Raw genomic sequence first — 24,386 nt, 5'->3', positions numbered from 1 at the left:
TTCTATTAGAGTTTGGTAGAAGCTAGTATTTGTTGGTTGTATCCAGTAATTGTTTATGAATAGATTCATTATTGTAGAGATGTTTTTGGTGATGCATTTTACATATTAGTTTAGGTAGTGTTGGTTTTGATTTATTGAGGATTATTCAAGAGAAGAAGTTGTTTTTTTGTCTAGGGGTCTAGTTTGAAAATAATCTAAAATGGGTCTCTAGATGATTGACATATCGAGATAACTTGGTGAAGAAGGGATGGGTGTTCCTTGTTGATGGCGGTTGGTAGATTCAATAGAGGAAGTAACATTATCATAGTCTAATGGGTGTTGAGAGAGGCTTGTTGGGGATAGATGTCTCCAGTGGATGTCTGTTCACAAAGTTGATCTAGTATGAGAAACTTCCTTGTTGGACATTGCCAGCTATGATGTAAAATTATTTGTTGATTAACAAAATTTAAAGCAGAGCATCAACAACAACAAAGATTAGTTTTCTTTTTCTTTTTCTTTTTTTGGAGAAGGGTTTTCCATTATAAATATTTGTGTCTTTTGTGTGAATGCTTGCGTGGTTTAACTTGTGTTAGATGTTCCAGTTGTTGCTCATATGATTATGTTTGCGCATGGTCTAAAATATTAATAATTTGAAGAAAAAATTATAAATTCTCTCACTATTGATTCACCCCCCACCCCAACAGGGATCTACTTTCCAAAAATTGGTATCATAGTAGGGTTCTTGATTGCATATTGATCATTGGAGAGTGGATCTTGGAGTTTTTTGCTAAATTTTGCATTTTTTTTAAATGGGTCAACAAGGAATTCTGGTATTTCATGAAGGTAAATTTGGAACTCGGAGGATGAAATTGGATTCATATTTTCTATCTCTTGATGAAAATATTTGGTATCAGTAAAGTATGGACTTAGAGATGAATTTGATGATATGGCTACAAATATTGTGTTTCATAGTATTTCAAAATGTAATAGCATATATGTCAGACATTGTGATACTGCAAAATATATGTCGGATAGGTTGCAAAGTTTGTATCATGGAGGAAAATTACAGACTTTCAAAATGGAAAACCATGCAAAGGATTCTACTTTTACTGTAGTGAAAAATCAATGCTCCTCACAACAATAAAATGAAAGCCCTAGTGATAGAAATTATGGATCAATCATTAAACAAGAACATGCCAATACCAAATATGAAGAGAAATTAAAGATAATAGCACCGGAAGAAGAAAAATGAAAGCTCATGGTTGAAAATAAAGATCAACGAGTGCTTCAAAAAATGTTTGATGAAAAGGAATATGCATTCAAAGAATAAACTTTAGCTCTCAAAATAGATATGGAAGAAGGAAGGAAAATAAAAGATGGAATTAGGAAGCAATACAATTAGTTGGAGGATGAGTTCCAAAAATTGAAAGCTGAAGCAACTTCTGTAAGAGAAGAATTAGGTAGGAACAAATCTAGTACTCAAGCGTCTACTACCAAATTAGAAAATGATTTGAGGAGCAAGTAGCATTGAGAAAAATGAGAATTGACATCCATGCAAGAAGGTGAAGGATAAGAGGAGGCCAAAGAAGAAGAATAAATTTGGAAGATGTTATAATTATGGAATACGTGGACATATAGCAGAAATTTGCAGTAATGGAGAGATCAAACCCTCTCACCAAAAAGAGAAGCAAAAGGAGATGCATTCTCAAGCATGCATGCAAAAAAGATCTTCATCATTTAGTTATAATAGTCCATTTTATGGTTATTATTTATGATATTCTAATGGGTGTTGGGAGAGGCTTCTTTGGGATAGAAGTCTCCAGTGGATGTGTTCACACAGTCGATTTAGTATGAGAAACTGCCTTGCTGGACATAGCCAACTATGATGATGTAAAATGATTTGTTGATTAATAAAATTTAAGGCACAAGAACAAAAACAACAAAGGGTGGCTTTTTGCCAAGAAAAGGGTTTTCCACTAGAAATATTTGTGTCTTTTGTGTTGAATATTGCATGTTTTTACTTGCATTAGATCCTCTAATTTTTCCTCATCTAATTCCATTTGTGCATGGTTTAAAAATTAATAATTTGAAGAATTTTTTTTAACTTCTATCACTACTACTTCACCCTTCCCCAACACCACCCCCCCCTCCCCCCCACCCCCCCAACAATGATCTAGTTTCCAACAATTGGTATTAGAGAGGGTTTCTAAGTTGCAATTTGATCGTTGGAGAGTGGATCTTGGATTTTTTGACAAATTTTTGCTATTTTTTCAACCTCTCTTAGTAGTGATCTAGTTTCCAACAATTGGTACCAAAGCGGGGTTCTCAGTTGCAGCTTGATGGTTAGAGAGTGGATCTTCGTGTTTTGAACAAAGTTTTACAATTTTTTGGAAATGGGTCAACAAGGAATTCTAGTACTTCACAAATGTAAATTTGCAACTTGGAGGATGAATTTGGATTCATATTTTCTCTCTCTTGATGAAAATATTTTGCTATTAGTAAAGTATGGAGTTAGATATGAATTTGATGATATGGCTAAAAATATTATTTTTCATAGTATTTGAAAATATAATAGCATGTATGTGAGACACTATGATACTGCAAAATATATGTTGGATAGGCTTCAAAGTTTGTATCTTGGAGGAAACTTACAGATTTCATAAATGGAGAACCATGAAAAGGATTCTAATTTTATTGTAGTGAAAAATCAATCATCCTCACAAGAAGAAAATAAAATCCCTAGTGATAGAAATGATGGATCAAGCATTAAACAAGAAGAGTTCTGATCTGAATTGGATCATTAAAAGAACTATCAAAGAGAACCATGACTGTATCAGGTCGGGATAAAATTCTAAAAATTCCAAATAGTGATTAAAAATACCCTGAACCAGTTGCAATGGCAACCAACATGGAATGACGAGGACCCCAGTCAAAGCATGCTAACCGAGGCCAATGGAGACTGCGTGGGAGGCCGAATTAGCCCGTGGGAGCCCCAGATAGGGAAACAGAGGTGGATTTTGATGCGCGATTAGCACTGCATGAAAAGGGACGAAATGGAGAAGCCTCAAGCACTCAGATGCATGGAGAGCTGGAGAACCACGGGCGAAAAAGTGAAAAAGTGCTAAAGGACAAGGCGAGATCCGCGCTCTGAAAAACCGACGGTATTGATCGAGCCACCCTCAAATAGTAAATGGTTTTGGAGAAATTGGAGCGATCGCACTCAACGATTGACGCAGGGCAAGCGGAGGAGAGAGAAAACCATCATTGATCATGTGCTAAAGGTCGAGCAAGTCAACTGCGCGAAACGTGTGTATGGCGTCGGATTTGGAGGCCCTAGATTAGATGGCTAAGATCGTGCCCAATGGGAGAAGAAAAATCGATGAATGAATGAACCACAATTTAGAGGGATTTGAAGTCCTTTTTTATTCCCATGGTGGAGGAAGACTCATTCCATGATGTAACTGAAGAATTGAACCGACGAAAGGCTAGTCGAGTTCGTAGGAGGACATGTTACCACTCCCTATGAGCTGATGATGACGCTGAGCCAGGGAACTCCAACCGTAGCTATAGAAGGCGATTCGATGGAGGTGGAAGAGGAACTGAAAAAACATGGAAACAAATGGCTTACAGCCATGAACAAAGACATAATATATGGTCAGAGTAAAGAGAGAGACAGAGGAACCAGAATCCCGAGAGGAGGACACAGTGTAGGGAAAAAGACAATGAAGCAAAAGAAGAAGAGGATAGAGGGCTGAGCTAACCAACGACAGCATCAAGCACCAGAGAGCTTGAGGTGTTCAAGCCATCCAAGAGAGGATCTACTCAAACTGAGGACAACATTGGGCTCTTTCCATTGTAGACCAGAAGGTCACAGAGCTGGTAGGAAAACAAGTCTGTGTACTCCAGTGGCTTTGGGAATCTGAGAACCACCCTGCCAAGAAAATCTACATTAGGTGACTCATATTGAGTTCCTGCATTGTAATTCTCTACTTAAAACACAATAAAGTAAGGCCACCACTGAAGCTAGACCAGAGATGTAGCCCTGGAGAATAGAGTGAACTCCTTATCAATTTCTTGTGTTCTTGTATTTTCTTACTATACTTCTCTGTTTTCTTTCCATTCATTCAATTGTCTATGTATTGGAAATCTAATTGCTCCATTGCTTAAATAATATAGACACATGCCAACATATGAGTCTGTAATACCTTTAACTAATAAATTTTTAACTGAGGCCACTCATATGGTGATTATCAGATCAAGTGGTATTAGAGCTTTAGGCTGTAAGGTTGGACAAGTTTATGTTGGCTTAGTTGTTGAATGCTCACTAGATCAAAGCTCAAATCAATAGAAGGAGAGTTGGTCGAAACTAATCCTGAAATTGGGAGAGTCTATCCTCGAAAGACAATGTTGGAGGAAGGTTCTGTGGGGCCAGATCCTCAATTCATAGAAAGTTTCCTAGTTATAAAGTCTATGGTAGAAGAAATTTATAGGGACTTTAGAAAGAATAAGGATGAAGATTCATCAAGTTCTAAACAAGATAAAGAAGAAGATGAGTCTCATTCCCATGACCACTCAAAAGGAAAAGGGAAAGAGGAAAACTTTCTCACACCTCCTAATAGCCCCGTGCATAATAAGAAAGCATCTTTGATTAAGTTAGATGTTAAATTTGACTTGCCTATATATGATGGAGCGATAAATGTTGAAAAGTTGGACAATTGGATTAGACAAATTGATGTGTATTACAGAGTGTAGAATTTCGACTCAGACAAGCGAAAAATTCAGTTGGCAAGCCTACGCCTAGGAGGCACTGCCTTGGTTTGGTGGGAAGGCAGAACCCAAGTTGACATGAAAAGACATAGTAAGACCATCTCTGTCTGGAGTGACTTTGTTTCTACAATTAAGAAGCATTTCTATCCATTGGCCTACATGAAACAAGCCACGATGAGTTGGAAAACTCTTCGGCAGTTGAAAGCGCAAAGTGTGCAAGGGTACACTCAAGAATTTAGGAAGAGAGCATTGATTCTAGGGATCTCATTGGACACACCAGAGACTCTTTTGAAGTACACTGGTGGTCTACACAGCTACATGATGCATACCACCCTCATGTTTAATCCCACTAGTATAGATGAGGTATTGGTACAAGCTACTCATTTAGAAGCTAGATGAAAGAATGAAAATCCAGGAGTTGGGGGACCATCCCAACCCACTGTAAGCAAGGGCAAGGAGAAAAGAAAGAAAAAGTGGAAAGAAAGGAAGGCTAACACTTCACAGAAAGGCAAAGCTTCATGCACTCACTATAAAAAGGATGGGCATGATGATGAGCACTATTGGGTTCTGCATCCAGAGCTGAGACCTAAGAAGTCTGAGGGCAAGAAGAAGAAGACTGTTGTAGCTATTCAAAAATATTTGGGGTCAACTTGGGAGATGAAACAATCATTGCAGCCACAGGCATAAAAGGTAACAATTCTGAAGCATCTACTAGCAATTCTACTCAACTTATTATTGATGAAGAACATGAGAGAAAAAGACATGAGCTTTTTGATATTCGAGTTATTTCCAAACAACAAAATATTGATACTCTGTTTGATAGTGGCTCACAAGTAAAATTGATTTCTGAAGAAATTGTAAAGAAATTGGGATTAACAATTACACCTCACAAGAAACCATACCCATTAGGATGGTTGAATGATAAAGCACAACTACAAGTGACTAGACAATGCAAACTCAAGTTTCCTTTTGGGTCAGCATTTGTAGATGAGGTTGAGTTAGAAATAATTCCTTTGGATATATGTGGAATTTTTTTAGGAAGTCCTTACTTTTATGATAGAGAAGATATTTTCTATAGAGCTGAGAACAAGTATCTACTTGTTAAAGATGGAATCAAATACTTTGTAAGAGCTCATAAGCTCAAGAATAATTATACTCTCATAAACTCAGGGCAGATGAAAGAATGATAAATTCATGCAAACAATTCTTAATAATGCTTGTAAAGGAGAAGAAACTTGATAAAACAAATGTATTTGAGGGCTGTAATGCTAAGTAACAAGTTGATATAGAAAAGGCTATTTCAAAGTAGGATGTTCTATTTCAAGAACCTAAAGGTATCCCACCCAAAAATGAAATAGTACATGATATTATTTTGCAGCAAAATGTGCCATTGCCTAACATTGCAATATACAAGTTGTTTTCTTTAGAGAATGCTGAAATCAAGAAGCAGGTGTAGGAGTTGCTCGAGAAAGGGTTCATTAGGCCTAGCACATCACAATGTGGGTCAGCAATCATTTTGGTGAGAAAGAAAGATGGCTTGTGGAGAATGTGCATTGACTATCAAGCACTGAATAAGATAACAATAAAAAATCGTTATCCCCTTCCTCACACAGATGATCTTTTAGATCAATTAAAGGAAGTTGTTTTTTCACCAAGCTGGATTTGCATAGTGGATACCATCAGGTCAGAGTTGCATAGCAAGATGCATGGAAGACTGGTTTCAAAACAAAGCAGGGATTGTATGAGTGGCTGATTATGCCTTTTGTCTTGACCAATGCCCCTGCTACTTTCATGAGATTAATGAATGATGTACTCATAAATTTTCTTCATGATTTCCTTATAGTATATCTGGATGACATTCTTATTTTTAGTAAAATGTGGGAAGAACACTTAATGCATGTTAAGCGTACATTAGATGTTTTGAAAAGAGAAAAACTTTATGTTAATCTTTCAAAATGTGAATTTGGAAATTTACATTTCTAAACTATTTGGGTCATATAGTAGGGGGTGGTGAATTGAAAATAGATGCCTCTAAAGCGGTAGTCGTTGTAAACTGGCCTAAACCCAAGTCTGCTATAGAAGTGAGAAGCTTCTTAGGACCAACACAATATTGGAGGAAGTTTATTTCTAACTTTTCCTCAATTGCAGCTCCCTTACATGCTTTAACAGGATTGAATAAGGTGTTTTAGTGGGGAGGCAAACATCAGAAAGCCTTCGACACCTTGAAAGAAAATATTAGTACAACACCTATACTAACATTGCTAGATCTACAAAGACCATTTCAGATCCAAACTGATACCAGTGACTATGCCATGGGAGCAATGTTGACACAACACGGTAAACCCATATGTTATCATTCTCAGACTTTTAATCCTGCAGTAGTTAACTATGTTACATATGATAAAGAGTTGTATACATTAGTTTAGAGTGTGAAAAAGTGGAAACATTAATTAATGGGAAAAGAGACAGTAATACATACTGATCATCAACCACTTTAATATCTACACTCCCAAACTAAGTTGCAACAATCAAGACATTACAGGTGGATGGGTTCTCTACAACAATTTCATTTGGTCATCAGATATAAAAAGGGAATACACAACAAAGTTGCAAACATGTTATCTAGACCCATTATAAATGCATCTACTATACTTAAGCATAATTTTGTACTACATGAAAGCTACATTGAACAATATTCTCAAGATATAGACTTTAAAGATGTATATGAAACTTTGAGTCAAGGTAAAAGGGTAGAAGAATTGGATTATCATATGAAGGACCAACTCTTGTATCATTGTGGGAAACTCTGCATTCCACAAATAAAGAGAGTAAAGATAATTAGAGAGGCACACACTTCTCTGATATTAGGTCACTTTGGGGTAAGTAAAATAGTTGCACACCTGCAAATATTTTTTTATTGGCTGAAAATGAATGAGACATTTTCTAGATATGTAAAAGGGTGTACTATGTGTGCTAAAAGCAAGCCCAGCAATAGAAAACTAGGCTTGTACACTCCATTAACAGTTCCTTCTCACCCTTGCGAAAATGTTTCCCTGGATTTTGTTGGAGGGCTGCCTAAATCTAGGAAAGGTCACAATTATCTGTATGTGGTTGGTGGATAGGTTCAAAAAAATGTGTATTTTGATACCTTGTAATAAACAAATTACAGCTGAACAAACTACAAAATTATTCTTTGAACATGTATGGGTTCATTTGGATTACCCACTTCTATTGTATCTAATCGAGACACCCGATTTGTGGGGAAGTTTTGGTCAAGTCTGTGGAAGCTAATGGACACCGAACTGAAGAAAAGAACAACTTTTCATCCACAAACCAATGGCTATACAGAAGTAGTTAATAGGAAAATGATCCAGTTACTCAGAGGATATTGCAGCAAACATCCTAAGCTTTGGGATGAACACTTATGTTATGTGCAGCATGCTTAACAGAGCAAAACAATCTTCTACACAGAGATCTCCTTTTGAGACTTGTTTTGGTTTCATACCAAGGATTCCTTTGGATTTTGTCTTTGGTAAAGATACCACAGTTGATGGACACAATGATGTGGACAAGGCAACTAGGTTCATTGAATAGATCCAGGAGATCCACCAGGCAGTATAGAAACAACTACAAAAGAGCGAAGGCAAATACAAGGCAAGGCATGACAAGCATCGGATGGAGCATTGTTTTCAAGTTGGAGACTAGGTTTGGCTGTATATCAGCAAGGACAGGATGCAAGGTTAAGGTAAAAAGCTAAAGCCCATCAGCTATGGACCTTTTAGGATACTTGAGAACATTGGTGAAAATACTTTTTGCCTTGATCTACTAGCTTACATGCACATCTACTCAATTGTAAATGAAAATTGCTTGAGATTGTTTGAACCTTCAATGATTGAGGATCCCGAAAAGAAAAGTCATTTGCCTTCTATTGATGACTTGCTACCTGAATATCTAAACGAATTGCAGGAAGACATAGTCTTGGACAAGAAGGTGAGGACAATGCGTAGGGGAGATGTTGAGTACCTCAGAATTGGACTCAAATTTTCAAAGCCAAGCAACGCAAAGTGGATTGAGATTGGACAAGTGAGATAGTAGTACCCTCACTTAGTCGATGCTGGAAAGAAAACCAACATTTGGTGGTCAAAAATCTTTTTAGTGGGAAGGTCGTGATCTGAATTGGATCATTAAAATAATTGTAAAAGAGAACCATGACTGTATCAAGTCTAGACAAACTTCTAAAAATTCCAAAACAATGATCACAAACACCTTGAACCAATCACAATGGTAGCCAGCGTGGAATGATGAGGACCCCGGTCAAAGCGCGCTGACTAAGGTCCATGGAGACTATGTGGGAGGCCGAATTAGCCCCTGGGAGCCTGGATCGGGAAACAAAGGTGGATTTTGATGTGTGACTTAGTGCTAATCGCACATCACTAGTTGAAAAGTGCTGAAATGGAGAAGCCATGAGCACTTAGATGTGTGGGGAGCCGAATAACCGCTGGTAAGAAAGAGAAAAAGAGCTAAAGGACAAGGTGGGAACCGTGCTTTGAAAAACTAACGGTAATTATCGGGCACCCTAAAACAGTAAGCGTTTTTGGAGAAATTGGAGCGATCCCACTCAACAATCGACATGTGGCAAGAGCAGGAGAGAGAAAACTATCATTGATCACGTGCTAAAGGTCAAGCAAGTCAACCGCATGAAATGTGCGTATGGTGTCGGATCTGGAGGCCCCAGATCAGACGGCTGAGATTCCGCCCGATGGGGGAAGTGGAATTGATAAAGGAATGAGCCACAATTTAGAGGGATTTGAAGTTTGTTTTGACTACCACGGTGGAGGAAGATTCCTTCCACGTCGTAATAGAAGAATTGAACTAACGAAAGGCTGGCACAGTTGACATGTGGCCACTCCCTGTGAGCCGATGATGATGTCGAGCTAGGGAACTCCAAGTGCGGCTGCCAAAGGTGATTCGACGAAGGCGGAAGAGTAAATGAACAAACATGGAAACGAATGGCTTAAAGCCATGAACCAAGATAGAATATATGGTCAGAGTAAAGAGAGAGACAAAGGAACCAGACTCCTGAGAAGAGGATGGAACGCAGGGAAAGAGACAGTGAAGCAAAAGCAGAAGATGACAAAGGGTCGAGCTAACCAATGGCAGCGCCGAGCACTAGAGAGCTTGAGGTTTCAAGCCATCCTAGAGAGGATCTATCCGTATTGAGCACCACATTTGACTCTTTCCATTGTAGACTAGAAGGTCACACAGCTGGTAGGAAAATGAGTTTGTGCACTCCAATGGCTTGGGGAATCCAAGAACCACCTTGCCAGGTAAATCTACCTCAGGTGACTCATATTGAGCTACTGCATTGTAATTCTCTACTTAAAACACAATAAAATAAGGCCATCACTGAAGTTGGACGAGAGATGCATCCCTGGAGAATAGGGTGAAGTCCTTATCAATTTCTTGTGTTCTTGTATTTGCTTATTGTACTTCTCTGCTGTCTTTCCATTGAATTGTCTATGCATTGGAAATCTGATTGACCTGTTGCTTAAATAACATAGACACGCACCAACATATGAGTATGTAATACCTTTAACTAATAAATTTTTAACTGAGGTCACTCATAGGGTGATTATCAGATCAATTTTAGTAGAAAAGTTGAAGAGGAATTAAAGATAATGGAACTAAAAGAAGAAAACCAAAAGATCACAACCGAAAATAAAGATCAACGAGTGCTGCTGCAAATGTTTGATGAAACGAAATATGTATTCAAAGAAGAAATTTGAAATATGAAAAATCAGTTGGAAGAAGGAAGAAAAAATGAAAATGGAATGAGGAAGTTGTACAAGAAGGTGGAGGATGAGTGCTAAAAATTGAATTCTGAAGCCAATTATGCAAGAGAAGAATTAGAGAGGAACAAATCTAGTACTCAAACATATACTAGAAAATTAGAAATTATTGGATCAGCGAGCGGCAATGAGAAAAATGAGAATCGACACCCATGAAAGAAGGTGAAGAACAAGAGGAGGCCAAAGAAAAGGAATAGATGTGGAAGATGCTATAATTGTGCAATATTTGGACATATAACAACAACTTGTAGTAATGGAGAGATCAAACACTCTCACCAAAAGGAACAATGAAAGGAGATGCATTCTCAAGCATGCATGCAAAGAAGAGTTGTTCACATTATGAATTATGTGTTGTCCTTTATGGAAACCTACCTAATGAGTTCTTCTTGGTGACAACCTATCTGATGAGGTTTCTTTTGATGGAAACCTACTTGATGAAGATGTAAAGAGGATGTGTCTACATGTGATATAGAATTTGATCAAAGGCATAGTAGTTCAAAGCCAGAGCAATGACAAGTTTTAAATTTCAAGAAGTATACGTGAGTTCTGTTAAGCAAAGCCGCGTACACACGTGGGTATGAATAAGAAAATGCATGTACAATTTCCGCACCATGATATTCTAAATACCAAGGATCCTTACCATGGTATTATTGAGCCAACAATGAATGTTTTGATCCCATCTGAGAAAACCATCAGATGGAGTATGGTTTTGATCTATGGTATTGGATGCATTCTAAGTTATATAAGGAGATGAAGATCAAAGTGGTAGGAGTGTGAAACTGATGAATGTTTCATGAATAGTTAGGTCTGAAGAAAATATACATGTAATGGGTTATTAATGTTTTTGTTAATCTAAAACTAAGTATGCACCCAAGAATTTGATGATGGATCAAATCCAATGGATTTGAGATCATAATCTTGATTATAAGGTGATTTGAGTTGTGTTTATAGTGTCTTGACAAATGATATTTTTGTTTATGCTGAGATCTGGGTATGTCTAAAATTATGTGTTGCAGTGGAGGTTTGAATCAAAAACTGCAGGCCTTTACGTGGGTTTTATAGCCTGAAAGGCATGTACACATGCGGGTGTTATACTATTAAGTCGCGTACACATGGGTTTGCTTCTTTAAAAATGTGTATACACATGGATATGCTTTATGGAAAGTGTGTACATAAAGTAGGGTTTTGATGAAAAGGATGTTTGATTAGGTTATTCAGTATTACTATGTTTTTGTTGTCTGTTAATGAAGTCTTCTTGATGATCTAGACTTAAACATGGATTTTTTTTTATTAAGGATTGGTTGATTGAAAAAATGATGTTATTGGTTTTTTTTGTGATTGAAGTTCAGTGAAGGTTCTGTTGGTTTTTAAAAATGATGCAGCAGATCTGAGTATGATTCAACATTTATTTCAGAATGATAGTGGTTTAGTTTTCATTAATAAGTGATTTAAGATCTATATGTGGGTATGATTCATGGAAAGTGTATTCACATGTGGGTTGTCTACTCCAAAGTACTGTACATATTTTGACATGTGGTTGATCAAGGTTTGCAATAACAAATTTTTTTTCAATGATGTGAAATATCTTGGTTGGTATTTTGGTTACATTCTTGTGACTGTTCTAGCTAGTTAAGATGATTGATTTGGGTTTCAGTGATCAGTTGGTTATGTTGGTTCAGTGATTCGTTGGTTCAATGGTTGAGTTGTTGTAACAAGTTTCAATTTTGATGATTGGCTTTTGGCTTCAATGTTGGTAGTGGATAGAGTCTAAAATTTTGATGAAGTGTGGCCTACAACTTGTGATGTGTTGTAGCAGGTAGATCCAATATGAAAATTTATGAAACATGCTCCCCAAAGGTGTTGAAGGTTGGAGCCTTCAATGAGGGAGTTCAAGCTTCTTTTAAGCGGTAGTTGGTAAATCATATCAGGGGGTTAGAGCTCCCTTCTAGTGTGCATCAGTAAACAAGACCAGGGGGTTGGTGCTCCCTTTCAATGGGTGGTAGAGAATGAGTGAAGGTTGTAGCCCTCTGCAGGTGGGTGCTGACATGATAGTGTGGGTCTCCGTTAGTACAAGAATGTCAAAATATTTTCTTTATATTAAAAGGACAACAAAGATGACAACAAAAATGGTATTTTCCCACATTGGGTTTCCACCTTAAATCTTGTTGTTCATGTGTGTTGATTATGTCTGATGGTTTACTTTTTCCTAACTGCACATGCTTACTATTTATATAATGTTGAATGAAGTGATGATGCACCAGCTAAAAATAAAAAAAGGTTGAAGTAAATGAAAAATATGTTTTACTAGATATACACTAGTTATATGAATAACAATCATGTACACATGTGGGTTCCCTTATGTAAAGTCACGTACAGGAATCAGATTTGAAATTCAAAATTTTAATGATTTGAAAATACTGATTGACCCCCCTATCGCTCTCTTAGTATTTTTCCCAACAATTGGTATTAGAGTAGGTCTTTAAGTAGAAGCTTGATTTCTTTAAGGAGATCCATCAAGACAATGAGAAGAACCAAAAGAAGAAAGGATCTTAAAGGAAGAAATTATTGAATGGAAGTAGATATTTAGAAGAACCCTACTTTCTATTGATGAAGAATGAATTAACATTATCAGGTATGATATTTTGTTCTAAATGTGATCCATTTCCTTGTCTACGCAATAAATATAGTGATGACGATGATGGGTTTGATCAATACTATCAATTACTTATGGCATTTGAAGATGAGTGTGATGATAATTTCATGGATGCCCTAAAAGAAAAGGATATTTTTATTGAAGAAGTATCTCAACTTAATATTTGTTTAGAAGAAGCTAAATTAGGAGAAGAAACTTTGAAGAAGTAAACCATAGAAAAATAAGAGCATAATGAGATGCTAGAATGCAAAATAGTCAGTCTAAGAAAATAAATTGAGAAATAAAAAAGTATTAATATTATATTTTCTAAAGGATATGAAGCCTTTGATGAAATCATCAAATTTCAATGCTCACCGCTTATAAAGACAGGGCTTGGATGCTATGAAGAAACATCAAAAACTGTAAAGCCTTCTTCATAAACAAGAAGCTATCTTAATGTTGTAAAAAGAACTAGTCAACATCACTCCGTCCTGCAACAAAAAATAAAGTACGAAATACCTCCAGGTAAAATATGCTCAGTTCACTCAAAAGAAAAAAACTAGAAGGTACTATGCCTCAGATGATTTTAATTTAATGGACAATGTTTTTCTTGTCACAGTTTTGGTCATAAGGTTTCTCAATGTTTTGCTTACAAAAATATTTTGATAGGGAAGAAAGAAAACAAAAGAATGAGAAATACTTTCACAATGTGTTCTCTCCTCTTCAATATGAAACTGAGCGCTCCCTTTACAATAACTTTGGGCATAAGTAATCTGAATGCAAGAGCAAAGGATGATGAATATCTTAGGATAAGCAAATGAAAACAACATCTAAGGTATGGAAGAAGAAAACCTTTGAATCTGAGAACTGTGGTCTAGCTTTATATGAATGGGATCAAGAAAATATTTGGTACATTGATAGCAGATTCTCAAAACACATGACAAGAGATAAAGATAAGTTTATGTCGTTTAATTAAATAAACAAAGAAAAGAACGTAAACTTTGGAAACAATAGACCTTCTACTATCAAAGGAAAATGAACTGTTATGTTAAAAGAAAGGGTTAAAGTTGGAAACCTTTTATTTGTTGATGGATTGAAGAATAACATGTTAAGTGTGAGCTAGATGTGTGACCATGGGAATGAAATTGTTTTCAGATCAAAGAATTGTGTGGTCTGAAATCTCCATATGAAAGACCATAATAAAAGGAACAAGAACTACAAGTAATGTCTATTTCTTAGAAGGTGGTCCAGGACAATGTTACTTATGCAAAGCCGAAGAAGGTTGGTTATGGCACAAAAGGTTGGGACATCTAAGCTTCAGTAAAATACATAAGTCAAGCAATCTAGGACTAGTTCGTGATTTTCCAAACATATCTCTACCATAAAATACCACATATAAATCATGTCAATCCAGTAAGAAATCCTAGGTACAATTCAATGCCGAATAAGGTTCTGCAACTAGGCCTCTTGAACTTATTCATATTGATTTGTGTGGGCTAGTAAAGAAAAGGTCATTTAGAGGTGAAGACTATTTCATCTTATTTATTGTTTTACTAGAATGTGATGGATTGGTTTATTAAATTATAAAGATTAAGCATTTGATAAATTTAAATTCTTCAAATAATTAGTAGAGAATGTGTCAAAATTTAAAATCAAATTTCTCAGATCTAACAATGGAGGAGAATACATATAAAATGAACTTTTCAACTTTTGTCAATAGCATGGAATCAAGAGGCATTTTTCTATAGTCAAGACTCCTCAACAAAACTGGGTAGCAGAAATAATGAATAGAACAATTCAACAAATGGCATGTGCCATGTTTGATGGGTCCAAGACACCTCGTACTTTCTGGGGTGAAGCAACACATACAATGATAAATATTCTTAACAAAGCTCATATCCATGTGAATAGTGATAAAACACCTTATGAAATTTGGTACAGTGAAACCCCAATTGTTAAGCATTTAAATGTTTTTGGAAGTAAGTGTTACATAAATAATAATAATGATAATCTTGGCCATTTTGAAGCTATATCTAGCAAAGAAAATATCTTTGGATACTCCTCTAGAAGAAAAGGATATACATGTTACAATAAAAGACTTAAAAGGATTGTTGAATGCATTTATGTTGTGATTGATGAAGCTTCCGAAGGTATAAAAAAGGAATAACCAATAGATGATGAAGATCCTCTTACATTTAGCAAAAATAATGAGCATGAAATAATGAATGAAACATCAGATGAAGTGACCATACAACAGCACAAAAAAAGACTCCATCAAGCTATGTTTAGAAAAACCATCCAGAATCTCAAATTATTGGTGGTAATGAATGTGTAATACAAACTACAAGAACTATTTTTGGAACTACCAATCATCTAGCCTTACTATCCACACTTGAACCAAAAAATGCAAATAAATCTAGCAATGATGAATGGTGGGTTAAGTCTATGAATGAATAACTTGACCAAATAGAAAAGAATCACACTTGAGAATTAGTTCCTAGACCTCATGATAAGAATGTTATTCGAACAAAATGGGTATTCAAAAATAAATTAAACGAGAATGGAAAAGTAATTAGAAATAAAGAAAGGATTTTTTGTGAAGGCTGTGCTCAACAAGAAGGAATAGACTTTGAAGAAATATTTTCTCCTCTAGCCAGATTTCAAGGCATAAGGATATTGCTTGCCTTTCCAAGCTTTCATGATTTCAAAGTCTATCAAATAGATGTTAAATATTCATTTTTAAATGGAAACCTAGAAGAATAAGTTTAGATTGAACAACCTAAAGGGTTTATTCTATGAAATGATGAAAAACCTTGTGAAAACTCAAGGAGGCATTATATGGGCTAAAACAGGCCCCTCGTGCATGGTATTATCACCTTGAAAAATATCTTCAACAACAATTATTCACTAAGAGGTCTACGAATAACAACCTATATATAAAGGTGGATGATGGTAAACTTTTAATTGTTATTTCTTATGTCGATGACATTGTTGGCCCTCAGTTTTGGTCTTGTTTTTGCTCTAAGAAACTTACCAATCCATTTATTTATCATCCATTTCCCACTTTATCCATTCCATTTTAATGTATTTTATATCCACTTAGGTATTTAATTTTATTTTTTCAAAACTCTAAAGTTTTTATGAAAATTTGGTTTTAAGTGCAAAATTGCAGATTCAGAAATTCCCGTAATAGCTCTTTGGTTGATATGGTTTCAGGATACTTGGGCACGAATTGGATGCATAGATGGACAACTTGGGAACTAGGACTAAGCCAACCATGCTTAGTTCGAACAGAACAAGCTTTATTAGACCCATTTAGTGCTAGTCAATCATGACTAGTCAATCAGAAATCTCATAGAAATAAGGTAGTTTAGAGATTTCTATGGGATTGACCATATCTCTTGGGATGGGAGTGATGAATTCAACTTAGATAGATGGATTAAAGTAGATGGGTTTGTTTGAGTGATTGTAGATCAGTTTGTTTCATGAGACTTCTATTTAAAAGCCAAAACTTTGATGGCTTATGTATTGAATTATTATACTTTTATGCTGAAACACTTTTGGATTGGAGAGCTAAATTGAAGACTTGTTTTATTACCATTTCGCTGTTCAAATATATGGATGTGTGACTGAATTTGAGCTTTTGATATCAAGCTTATAAGTGTGCAAGGCAAGGGTGGAGGGCCCCCATTCCAAGCTAAGTACACTTCCTTGTTTAACATAGTTGTATTTCCTACAATCTGGTTAATGTAGAATTAGTTTTCATGCTTTATTTCAGATTGATTTATGGTTGATGTATGGTGGTTAATTTCATTAGATCTTAGCTTATTCATCACATTAGTAAATAGAAACACAAAGTTTTCAAGTTGAGCACTCCTCTTATTAATTTGGTGAACTGTAACTAGTTTCCCTTGATTGCATGCAAGTAGTTTCCTTATGTAATTTTGACATTATAGTGAATGAATTATGATGAAACATATTATGTGTCTCTTAAGTTAGGATCCTTCTTTCATTAATAATTTATCCATATTAAGTTTATAGTTTCAATCTCTGATTCATCAGGTAGTAATTGAGATAGAAGTGGACTTCTTAAGTTAAGAACCATTTCAGTGTTTTTCCTCTTTTTAAACCAATTGAATTGGAGTTGTAGTATGTATTGATTTAGTTTTTGAAACACTTATCTTTCAAGGTTTGATTACATCTGATATTCACATATAGTGAGCTTGCCTCAAAGTACTACCAACCCGGATTGATGAGAAATATTTGTGTTAATTTTAGTGAAAAAAAATTAGCCCAACATTTTGGCGTCGTTGCCAGGGAGGCAAATATTGGTATAGTCAATAGGAAGATAGCTTGAAGGCATTTCTAAGAAAAAAAAAAAACATTAGTTACATTCTTTTAGTTATGGTTCTTTATGCCTAGACAGAGAGATCCACAAGGTATATTTGTTAAAAACCCCCCACGAGTAGAGGTAGGATCATCAAAAACACCAGTTACTGGTAATCCAATAATTGAGTAATTGGAAGAAAAACAAAGAAGTGGACAAAGTTTAACCTTAATTGAGAGGCAAACTTTGTTAACTTGGGAAGCAAAACAAAAACAAACATCAACTTAAGAAAAACAAAAGGAAATTATTAAAGAAAAACAACCTATCTTTCCATCTATAAATCAACCTACCTTTGAACAACCTGAATCTCTTGAAACAACTAAACCAATGCCCGAAGAGGGACATGGATCTGTTATTTTCACTCCTGAACAATGAATTGAATATGAGAGACAACAAAGAGAATGGAGAAGAAAAAGAGAGGAGGAGGAAAAACAAGAAAATGATAGAAAGGTAGAAAACGATTGACAAAGACAAGAAGATGATCGTGAACAAGAAGCTACTTTTGGCTTTCCAATAGTGGATACAAGTGCAATATTAGGAGAAGAAGTGAAAATGAAAAATATTCCACCTTTTGTATTGCCAAATTTTTATGGAATGTCAACGGAAGATCCTGATGCTTTTATGTTTGAACGTGATATTCTATGTAGAACATATGGATACACTGATGACATACACAAACTCTGTCTTTTTCCTGCTACATTAAACGCAACAACGTTAAAATGGTTCATGGGTTTAGGAGAGAAAACAATAAATTCTTGGGATGAGATGAAATCAGTCTTCCTTAAAAAATATCAAGCTTATTGTAGATCTAGATATTCAAAAGAAGATGTTTTCAGAATGACACAACAAGAAGATGAAAGTTTGGAAGAATATTTGGAAAGATTTGCATATAATCTACGAAAATCTAAACAACACTCTATAATCAAGAAACCATTCGAACAATCTTTCTCAAAGGTGTAAGGGATGAATACCTTGACATTTTAAATGTGATGGGTAATGGAGATATTTCAAACTTACCATTCAAAGAGATTGTCGAGTTATGTCAAAAATATTCTAGAGGAAGATCAAAAACTGGAAAGTGAGAAGCAAGTTCAAAAGCATCAAAGTGAGCTGCAGGAGGGATAACAAGAGAAGAAATCGGAAGCTTATTGGAAAACTTCAAAACTTACCTTTTAAGTACATTGGGAACACAAGTAGAAATAACAATGTAAGCTTTGAAACGGGAACAGATACTGTTACCCGTTTTGTAAAGATAGCAAAAAAGTGACCCGATTTTGAAAAGTGGTGATGCAGAACACACATGTTTTTTTTAGAGCATAGTTTTTGGCACTTTAATTTTTTTTATGTACATTGTGTTTTAGAATGGTAGTGAATGGTAGTGATTTTCATGCTGATTTAAAAAAGTGGTTATTCTGCATCGCACCCTTTTTTTAAAAGACCTATTTTTTGACTTTAAATTTTTTTATTGCATGAAATGTAAATAATTATTTTTTAAAATTAATAATTTTGGAAGTGGTCTTCTTCTTCATATTATCTTGTTTTTAATTTTCTTTTTTAGTTTTTTTGTAGTGAGGTTTTTATTGTTTTGCATATTTAAAGAAGAATGTCGATATTTTGCATTTTCGATATTCTGCATATTTATACATTGTTAATTAAATTTTGAATCCAAATGAAATAATTGTATGTAAAAAACAAATATAAAAAAATATATAAAAGAGAGAAAAATAAAAAATAAAAAATGTTAAAAAAAATTAACTCATAAACCCTAAAGAATTTGGAAAAAAAAATTATATATATATATATATATATATATATATATATATATATATTATTAAGTATGTAAAAATAGAGAAATTAAGAAAAAACATTAGCAAAACTAGGAAAAAAATAAAAAAATTAAAAACAAACTAGTTTAAAAAAAAAATAGAAAATTAACAAAAAAATGAAAAAACTAGTAAAATTAATATTTAAAAAAACAAAAATAAAATCAAATTATAAAAAAAAACCCAAAAAAATATTAAAATGGCAGAAAATATATGTTTTTCACATGAAAAAAAAAAAAAAACATTTAGAATTTATAAAAAAAATACCTATTTTTGATATTTTTTTTTAAATTCAAATTATTAAAAAAGAAAAACCAAGAAATAAATTAAAATTATATAAAAAAAAAAACCCAAAAAAATGCATATTTTTGATTTTTTTTTTTTATAAGTTAATAATAATTTTTTTTTAAAACTAAACTTTTTATTAAAAACATAAAAATTAAAATTCAATTTTTTCCTAAACAAACTTTTTTTTTAATTAAAAAAATTATAATTTTTTTTTAAACATTATAATTATAAATTTTTTAAACAAACCTCTTTTTTTTTTTATTAAAAAAATTATAATTTTTTTCAATTTCGATATTTAAAAAATTATTAAAAAAAAAATTAAAATTTAATTTTTTTTAACAGAATTTTTTTTTTATTAAAAAAAAATTAAATTTTTCTTGCCACGCCCCGGCTGCTCGTGGTGGCGCGGCCATGGGCGGAGGGCCTGCGGGCAGGCACCTCCGCCCAAGGCCGCGCTACCACAGGCGACCGGGAGGCTGGAGATCGATTCCCGGAATCGACCTCCGCCCCCGGCCGCCCGTGGTGGCGCGGGCGTGGGCGGAGGTGACTGAAAAAGTGTATGAATACCAAACAGATCGTAATCCGAGGACTTTATGTAATACAGGGCCTCATTAAATTCAAAATTTCAAAGTGGGAAATTGCAGACACAGATTTGTCCAGCTTGTATCGTAATAGATTCCACCTCTGTGTAAACTCAACATGCCTTTTCTGCCCAAGAAGCTTCTTCTCCCCTCCGTGCTCGAGAACAGACACAAGCACATCCATGGCGCTCGAAACCGTCACATTCAAGCTAGTTAACAGAACATTCCTCGGCGCTGCGTCGCTTTGCACAAAAGACAATGACATACTCTCTGAGAACAGACGAAAAGGGGTCTGCCCAACGCTCCATGTATAATCAACCAAAGTGTTGTTATGCCTGGGACTCCATGTCAAGTGTGTGGGCGACACACCGCACAAGCGTGGATTGTAAAATTCTGAATAAACAATTATTACATAAATTTTATTCCTGAGAATGTTTATGTACATGTATTTATTTTATTACAGTGGATTATACTTTTAAAAAAAACAAACAAGTATGAAAGAAGTACGCTGTGTCCGTTATTTGCTAAACCGCAATGAACGCCCTTAACACGTATTTATTTTATTACAGTGGATTACACGTTTAAAAAAACAAACAAGTATGAAAGAAGTACGTTCTGTCTGTTATTTGATATACCGCAATGAACGCCCTAACACGTGACATTTGCAGGTGCTGGTCAGTCCTAATAACATAAAATTTCCTTGCACACTCCGTACTTTGGCCCCACATTGCAATTGGCCCAGGGTTCCACCTCCCATCCTCTTTAACCCTATCCAAGTGTCCAAAATTTATTTTGCATCTCACGCCTCAAAAGGCTGGGCACGACTGACAAGCCCTCGAATTGAACAACTTCCAGACAGAGTCGGAATTATCAGGCGCAGTGCACGTGACCATAGCGTTGGTCACGTTCTGTAAAGCCACGTATTTGTCGGTGAATACCGTGGAATTTCACTTGACAAATGTGAAGAACATTCTATGGTTTCAATGATATCCGTTAAAAAATATTGCAATCTTAAGTAATTTAATTTTTCTGTTTCAAAAGGGGCCCTATGGGCCCAAGATGTGGAACCAATTTTCTGGTTTGGTAAATAGTTTTCGCAATATTGTGATGGTAAGTAAGAGCAGTTTTGTTTAGTTAGTGTGCGTGCTCGTGCATTCCAAGTAGTGCTTCCACTGCATCCAGGTCAGCATATAATAGCATGGCTGAAGTGGAATTCTGGGCCTCCAACCATTCTAAAGAGGGGGAATCTTTAAATTCTCCGAGTTTGATAGACAGAGTCTTTAAATTCTCGACTTATTTCATAAGATTCCTGGATATACATATATATATATATATATATTTTTTGGCAGCGAGGCAGAGGAGAATAGAGTGGCAACCAGCATACGTCTGGTTTGCGTGTTGTTTGAAGGAGAATGTTGAGCGGATAAAGGATCGAAGCGTTGACAGATTTTTGGCGGTGAATTAGCGACTCAAGTTGGCGTTGACAGATTTTTTGGCGGTGAATTAGCGACTCAAGTGGGCGACACACCCCACAAGCTCTGCAAGAGCGCCCCCACGATCGGCCTCTGAAGGTTCCGTCACTGAGTGATGACATGCCGGCCATTACAATTGTAATCGCTCACGGACTGAACAATCTTGGTTCTTGGTTCTAACCGCAATCACCATGTCTCTGAAGGCAATTGACTGGTGGAAGCGATCTAGCATGAGCGGACGTTCATATTACAAATCAAAAACCCTCCGCCCACGGCCGCGCCACCACGGGCGCCGGGGGTTGGGAGGTCGATTCCGGGAATCGACCTCTCGCCCCCGGGGGGGTGGGAGGTCGATTCCGGGAATCGACCTCTCGCCCCCCGGCCGCCCGTGGTGGCACGGCCGTGGGTGGAGGTGACTGAAAAAGTGTATGAATAGCAAACAGATCGTAATCCGAGGACTTTATGTAATACAGGGCCTCATTAAATTCAAAGTGGGAAATTGCAGACACAGCTTTGTCCAGCTTGTATCGTAATAGATTCCACCTCTGTGTAAACTCAACATGCCTTTTCTGCCCAAGAAGCTTCTTCTCCCCTCCGTGCTCGAGAATAGACACAAGCACATCCATGGCACTTGAAACCGTCGCATTCAAGCTAGTTAATAGAACATTCCTCGACGCTTCATCTCTTTGCACAAACGACAATGACATACTCTCAGAGAATGGACCAAAAGGGGTCTGCCCAACGCTCCATGTATAATCAACCAAAGTGCTGTTATGCCTGGGACTCCATGTCAAGTGTGTGGGCGACACACCCCACAAGCTCTGCAAGAGCGCCCCCACGATCGGCCTCTCAAGGTTCCGTGACTGAGTGATAACATGCCGGACATTACAATTGTAATCGCTCATGGAATGAACACTCTTGGTTCTAACCACAATCACCATGTCTCTGAAGGCAATTGACTGGTGGAAGCGATCTAGCATGAGCGGACGGTCATATTCCAAATCAAAAACATAAACAGGCAGGGTTCTGGCAGTCTGATCATGAGTAATCCCGGCAATTGTTTCCAAATCCATCGATGATACTGATAGAAAATGGTGAAGGATTTTGGAATCCAGATACTCGTTAACAATCAAAGTATAATTTTCAAACAAAAACCTAGATGTATAGGACCTCATAGATCGACCAACGGCGGAGACGCAAATTGGGCATTGAGTGTATTGAATACTGTACCTCTTGAATCTCAAAGACTGATGAGTCAACAAAAGCCCTTTGGCATCGTTCATGAAAGTGTCTTCAATGGAACCCCAGTCGATCCCCCGTGTGTCGATCTCTTCGGTACCGTGAATGTGCACGATCTGGACAAGGAGTTCCGTCTCGAAGTAAGCTGGAATCCGCAGCGCCGGCCTGAAGAGAGCCCCTGTCGCGCTCCAAACGAGAGAGGCGATGTCCGCCATGAAGGCTTTCTGAGATTTTGGGCTGCCGTGGAGTGCCGCCAGGGGGTGGAATTCGCCTCGGGGTAGCAAACCCTCGCCGGAAAGCGCCGGACCGTAGTCCACCGGACCGGCCGTTAGGTCTACTCACAGGTACCATTCCTTTCCCGTCCAAAGCGTCCCTATGCACTTCGAGAACGCCAGGGACGAATCCCCTGGGTTGTACGCATAAGCATAGGGTTTATCCTGCTTTTTGAGGTTCAGTAAATATATCGTGTAGGTGGTCAGCGGGCTCTCCAGGTCCTGCTGGATTATTTCATCGACGGCCGTGTAGGGCACCGAGTGCAGAAACGTGCACATCACCATCGACGAAGTCTCCATCTGCAAGCGGATCGACTGGAAGAGCCGATCGGCGAGGTGGTCGTCGGCCGCTGTGACGTCCAGGGAGAGCTTTGTTCTAACTGAAAGGCCGTGGGGTTCGAAGCCAATTACATGGATCTGGTCGTCAAAATGCAAGGCCGAAACGTATTTGGCAATCTGGTTCTGCAGCTGGAATCAATCGTCACCGGTGAAACCGACGAGCTTGACATGAACGGGCAGCAAGATTTCTAGGGTTTCGAGATAAGCAAGGCGCTCCAGGGTATTAAAGTGAGCGGAATGTGCGAGGGCTTTTTCGAGGGAGGACGGAAGAAAAAGGAAGGAATCGTTGGTGGCATGGGGATCCATCCTGGCTCCTTCCGCCATGGCCGCGTCAAGCCCATATGGAGAAGGCGACGAAGCTATTACCAGTGGCGTTGAGGTTAACAGGCTAAGAAATATCAATACTAGACCTGGGGATGCCCAAGCCCTGAGTCTTCTGGCAGCTGAAGCTGCAATCGCCATTGCTGAGGTCGTTCTTCTCACACAGCAAAGCTAAGTGGAGCAAACCACATTGTTGATCGTCACCTCCGCCCACGGCCACGCCACCACGGGCGACCGGGGGGCGGGAGGTCGATTCCCAGAATCGACCTCTCGCCCCTGGCCGGCCATGGTGGCGTGGCCGTGGGTGGAGGTGCTTGCCCGCAGGCCCTCCGCCCAGGGCTGCGCCACCACGGGCGGCCGTGGGTGGAGGTGCCTGCCGGCAGGTCCTCCGCCCACGGCTGCGCCACCACGGGCGGCCGGGGCGGGGCCCGAAAAAT

At 37.2% G+C, this 24,386-nt stretch overlaps 1 pseudogene; it reads right to left on the bottom strand.

Annotated features, from left to right (window-relative positions):
- Positions 1–22,032: 22,032 nt before the first annotated feature.
- LOC149184539 (uncharacterized) lies at positions 22,033–23,757 on the bottom strand (annotated as a pseudogene).
- Positions 23,758–24,386: the final 629 nt, after the last annotated feature.

Source organism: Pinus tabuliformis, chromosome 3_2 (assembly GCF_031772625.1).
Source record: "Pinus tabuliformis cultivar Carrire ecotype Pingquan chromosome 3_2, CPIR1, whole genome shotgun sequence".
Lineage (NCBI taxonomy): Eukaryota > Viridiplantae > Streptophyta > Pinopsida > Pinales > Pinaceae > Pinus > Pinus tabuliformis.
This window is presented reverse-complemented; position numbering and strand designations above follow the sequence as displayed.